The sequence below is a fragment of the Bidens hawaiensis genome, unplaced genomic scaffold, assembly GCF_021521415.1.
Source record: "Bidens hawaiensis isolate Kalapana, Puna unplaced genomic scaffold, B.hawaiensis_p1.1 tig00041605_1, whole genome shotgun sequence".
NCBI classification, from domain to species: Eukaryota; Viridiplantae; Streptophyta; class Magnoliopsida; order Asterales; family Asteraceae; genus Bidens; species Bidens hawaiensis.
In genome coordinates, this window is record NW_027505720.1 from 1 (window position 1) to 6,072 (window position 6,072).

General features: G+C 41.7%; 1 pseudogene across 1 annotated transcript; it reads left to right on the forward strand.

Moving 5' to 3' along the window:
• The first annotated feature begins 132 nt into the window (after positions 1 to 132).
• LOC143614960 (two-component response regulator ARR2-like) lies at positions 133 to 2,618 on the forward strand (annotated as a pseudogene). Its single transcript, XR_013150384.1, has 5 exons — positions 133 to 292; positions 455 to 825; positions 903 to 979; positions 1,052 to 2,172; positions 2,258 to 2,618. The product of XR_013150384.1 is annotated as a two-component response regulator ARR2-like (transcript).
• Positions 2,619 to 6,072: the final 3,454 nt, after the last annotated feature.

Genomic DNA, 6,072 nt, shown 5'->3' on the forward strand with positions numbered 1-6,072 from the left:
ATCTTTTACAAGATTATAAATTGGCAAAAACCCAGTTGGATTTAGGTTCATAATTATGATAATAAAGTTTTAAATCTTGAACTTGATAAGGAATTTATTTTGGATTATGAATTTTGACTCTTTTGGTAAAAATATTGCAGTGACTAAATGCACAGAGCTGAGGTTGCTTTATCCTATTTAAGGGAAAATAAGAATGGATTTGATGTTGTAATAAGTGATGTTCATATGCCTGATATGGATGGATTCAAACTGCTGGAACACATTGGGCTTGAAATGGATCTTCCTGTAATTAGTAAGTCAACGTCTCTGATTTTGACTTTCAGTTTTTAATCTTCTTATTGACTTGAAATGTTCATAATTAAATTCCATGATCCAGTTGGTTGATTTCTTGATCTGTACACAATTTTCTTGATCTATTTGTGAATTAAGTTTGACCAACTTGATGGTATCACAGTGATGTCTGCTGATGACAGCAAGAGTGTAGTTATGAAAGGCGTTACACACGGCGCATGTGATTATTTAATAAAGCCTGTTCGGATCGAGGCATTACGCAACATATGGCAACACGTGGTTCGAAAACGTAGGCACGAGTGGAAAGATCTTGACCAGTCAGCAAGTGCTGATGAGCAGAAGCAGCCTGAAGAGCCCGATTACTCTTCTTCCGCAAACGAAGGGCATAATTGGAAAAGCACAAAAAGGAGGAAAGATGAGGATGATGAAGCAGATGAACGGGATGAATCGTCTTCTTTAAAGAAGCCTCGGGTCGTTGGTCGGTTGAACTCCATCAACAATTTGTTGCAGCGGTTAATCAGCTTGGAATCGATAGTATGATAAAGTTTCAAACTTTTTGTATTGTTAATGGTTACTTGATGTGAAATTAATATTTTGCCCTTCCTATACAGAGGCCGTACCAAAGAAAATCTTGGAGTTAATGAATGTTCCCGGTTTAACTCGAGAAAATGTCGCCAGTCACCTTCAAGTAAACATCTTATCGGTTTCTATTTTTTCAGTTTTCGATGTGAAATTACTGATTTGCCCTTAATTGGTGCAGAAATACCGTCTCTATCTTAGAAGACTGAGCGGGTCGCAGCATCCTGGAGGGATGAATGCAGGCTTTATGGGTGGGCCAGATCCGGGATTCGGATCAATGTCGTCACTTAACGGGCTTGATCTCCAAGCTCTAGCTGCTAGTGGTCAACTTGGTCAACTCCCGCCTCAAAGTCTTGCAACTCTCCAAGCTGCGGGTCTGGGCGGGCTGGTAACTCAAAGTCAACTATTTCCATGCCTGTTATGGACCAAAGAAACATTTTCAGCTTTGAAAACCCGAAGTCAAGATACCCAGAAGTTCAAAGTCAACATTTGACTAATAATAATAGTGGCAAACAAATGAACTTACTTCCCGGGATTCCTACCAACATGGAACCGAAACAGTTTGTGAGTTTGCATCAATCGGGCCAGCATTCTTTACCAGGAATGAACAATCTGGTTTTGATTCAAATGGGTGGTCAAAGTCAAATCCACATTCAAGGTCAAAGTCAAACTCAATCTCAACCTCAGTCAAGGCAGCCTGTTATGTCCAATGAGATGTTGACACGTGGCGGAGTCATTGACATGGCACCGGCAACTGTCTATAATCCCGTGGTGTCGGTATCACAACCCTCTCCACTTGTTAATTTCTCGATGAATCAGAAAACGGATTCTCGCGGAGGTAGTTATCCTCTTGGAGGTAATCTGGGAATTCCAAATCTTCCGACCACATCATCCGCTCTCCCAGGAGAAGTGAATTTAGATACTAAGGTTTCGAGAAAAGGGGTTGTTCCAAGTTATGATATTTTCAATGATTTGAGTCAAAACCGCGAGTGGGGCCTACAGGATGTTGGTTTGACCTTTGATCAGTCTCATAATACAATCCAAGGAGGATTGGATGCCTCAAACCCAATGTTACTTCAACATAACCGTTCTTCTGGCCGGGACATGGGAGGGCAGAATCGTAATTTGACTAGTGGTAAGGTGGTTTTGTCCCAAGGGTTTGATAGTAGAATTCATCACAACGGATCAAATGTCGGGTCACATGTTGGTCAGCATCGCAACACTTATGTCAAGACCGAAAACGATACGTTATACTCTGAACAATATGGTCAAGATGATCTCCTGGCTGCTGTTCTAAAGCATGTACGTTCGTAAACCTTGTAAAATGACTAAAATACCCTTCAAATATGTAAACAAAATACTAACAGTTTGTTTTATTATTATGCAGCAGCAGCATCAACAACAAGAAGGTGTCGGGCAGTCGGATAACGAGTTCGTATTCGATGGGTACGCATTGGATGATTTACCAGTGTAAACAGGACATGTATTCCGCGCTTTACTTGTTGTACATAGCTCGACTTCCGCCAAAATCCAAGATTTGTTGAACAAAGCACGGTATGCAAAGGCATTGCGTGTTGAAATTTTTGACTGCTTTAGGTAGCTTTAAGAAACTGAAAATGTAGCAATGAACAAGCAGGTATGAATGATTTGTAGGATTGTGAATTTGGTTTTTCTGCATAGATTTGAGGATATACTATAATTCTGTTTATCCAGTTGTGGAATAATATGTATTCTTGTGCCCCCTTTTTTGTGTAGTTTTTAAGGTGAATATTGGTTGCGTAGGGCTGTTCGTCGGTTCGGTTTAGTTTTTGTTTCTGGTTTGATCGGTTTCAAACCATAAAATAACCACTAATTCGGTGTCGTGGTACGTAAGAGATAGGTACTCATCTGCTGAATGTCATTTATGGCAGAACTTTCCATGAATGTCTGTTAGTTATAAGTACCCCTCTTGCATGAGTTGCATTCAATGCTCATCTACTGCTACTACTATGCATTTATAATTCTACAATCTCATTTATTTTTTTTACTCATCTATTGCTACTGCTACTCCCAATTCTGAGCCCCTGAGTGCTTTAGGCACCAAGCGTCTAATACCATGCAACCCGAGGTATTTTGTAAGGTTGTGATGATCCTCGTAAAAAATTTCTATGCACACTTTCGAGTTCATCAGTTACCTGCAAAAGTATAGTGATAAGAAATAAATGGGAAGCATCACCCAAGTACTGTTTTTGTTAATTATTATGTCGATAACCTGGAACTAAATTTGTTGATAGCAGGCTGTATATGTCTAATACGTTAATGTTTGCTCCTACATGTAACCTCAACTATGTAAATGAAAAGGTACGCGTTAGAATACGAGCCATGTTATTTGTTTTTCCAAGTTTACTCCTATGCCAAGAAGGCAAGAACCTTAAGTTGTTGGACTAAGTAATTTATGTTTATTCTAGAGGGTCCAGTTTGTAATATTTAGCTTTTTATAATGAGCTCCTATGTATTCTCTTTCAATCAATACAAAGTTATTGCAACCTATCGGTTCATCTTGGTATCTAGAGCCAAGGGCATCCCAACCATCACCAGCCCTCCTTCTCTGGCCAACTTTTTTTTTCCTGATCAACCCATGGCAGCCCTACAACCATTCTCTTATGTTGAGAAAACTGGCCATAACAGCCACAAATTCCCTTTTACCCTTACCCCTACCAACTATGGGTATTGGAAAGCAATGCTTGAACCCTTTCTGATCACAAATCATCTATTTGATTATGTCAATGGAACTATTCCCTGTCCAGCCCCTGAAATTCCTATTGAACCGACCAAAGAAGGAGAATCCTCCACCACCGACAACCCTAATTATCTTCGGTGGATCGCTAATGATGCGCATGTTCGAATGCTAATTTTGTCCACCATATCCGAGGCCTCTTTTCAACATGTCCAAGGAACAACTTCTAGGGATCTTTGGCTTTCCTTGGAACGGGCTTATGCACCCCACACAGCCTCAAGAGAATTTACCTTGAGAACTCAATTACTTCGGATCATGATGAAGGGAGATGAAACACCTATTGCTTATTTGTCCCGTGTCATGGAGTACGCTTCTGCCCTGGCAAATATTGGCGAGCCCATGAAAGATAAGGATCTAATCATGCTTACACTTTCTGGTCTGCGTGATGAATACAGCGGGCTTAAATCCACTCTGTTGGCTTGCCACCCACCGATTACCTTCAACGAACTCCCGAGCCTGCTCTCTGACCATGACTTCATGCTGCACAAACCGCTATCTGATGTCTCTGGTACCCCCTCTCATGTTTTTGCTGCCACCACAGGTACCCCTGTTCATAATAACAATAATACATCTTCATTTACACAATTACAACATTTGGCATCCCAACTCGGTTATCAATTGAATCCGATCAGCCAACCTATCTCTCCACCACAGGCCCTTTATGCCTCTCGTCCCACACCAAACCGCAACAACCGTCGGGGTTCTAACCATGGAACTTACCGTGACTCTAATAGGGGACGTGATAACAATAGATCTGCCCCATCACACCAATTTGCATGGGCCTCAACCCAAAACATGGTGTACGGTCATTGTAACCGTTGTGGTATTAGTCACCTACCATCCCAGTGCCCAAACCATTCTCCGGTTAATACTAGGCCTGCTGCTTCTCAGGCCAATTTTGCCTCCTCAGAAACTGGATCTACTTCTGGGACAACTTGGCTCCCGGACACAGGTGCTAATGGCCATGTCACCCCAGACCTTTCAAATCTTGACAACTCCGAAGCTTATTCAGGTATTGACTCACTCCATGTTGGTGACGGTAAGCCCTTACCCATCTTGCACATTGGTTCTTCCAAATTTTTCTCTCCTAATAAAACATTTATAATGTCTGATATTCTTCACGTACCTACCATTAAAAAGAACTTATTATCTATTCAACAATTTGCCTAGATAATAATGTTTATTTTGAATTTCACTCTTCTTTTTTTGTTGTGAAGGACGAGTCTTCACACACTACCCTTCTCATGGGTCCAAGTGATAACGGACTCTATTCGCTTCGCCTCCCTCAACTTAAGCCTGTTCTCAAGCAAGTCTTCACAGCAACTAAAGCACCATCTGACGTTTGGCATCAACATCTCGGATACCCTCATGAACGTGTTTTTCATATGCTTGTTTCAAATAATTTCTTACCTGTTTCTAATAAATTGTGTTCTTCTTTATGCACTGCTTGTTAAAAAATCAGATGCTTTTGCCACATTTACCAACTTTGTCACCATGGTCGAACGACAGTTTAATACCAAATTAAAAAGTGTGCAATCTGATTGGTGGGGGGGGGGGGAGTTTCGTAACCTTTCTCCCTTCTTCAACAAACTTGGTATAATTCATCGCCGTTCATGTCCATACACTAGTGAACAGAATGGAATTGTTGAACGCCGGAATCGTCATGTTGTGGAAACAGGGCTTGCTCTCCTTGCCCATTCTTCTCTTCCACCTCGATTATGGAACTTTGCCTTCGAAACCGCTGTCTATCTTATAAATCGTCTTCCATCCAGAACTTCTTCAAATAAATCTCCTTTTCACCACCTTTTTAATCGCAAACCAGATTATTCCTTCCTTCGCGTTTTTGGGTGTCAATGCTTCCCCTATTTACGCCCATATAACCGTCACAAAATGGATTTTAGATACACACCTTGTGTTTTCCTCGGTTACAGTCCTCACCACCACGGTTATCGTTGTCTTGACCCCGCAACAGACAAAATATATATTGTTAGACATGTGCGTTTCAATGAAGCAGTCTTCCCTTTTCAAGTTCCTGTTTCCTCACCATCCCAATCAGCTGCTACCTCTGGTTCTCCATATGTATCCATCTTTCCTGACCCCATTCCACATACCACTCCAGATCCTATAAACATTAATTCATCTCCTAGCACTACTACTCCCACCATCACCACAACCCTTTACTGCCTTATCCTCTCCTCAAGCCTCGCCTTCCACGGCCCCAAATTCCTCTACTTCCCAACAAATTATTCCTACTCCACCTCCACCCCCTCCACGGTCTCGTCCAGCTAACCTACGCCAAAACCCTAAACGCACTACTCGCTATAACCCATCTGCCTACACAATTATTTCTTCCTCACCATCCATCAAACCTACCTCGTTTACCGTTGCCAACAAATCCCCAGAGTGGCGTCTCGCCATGACCGAGG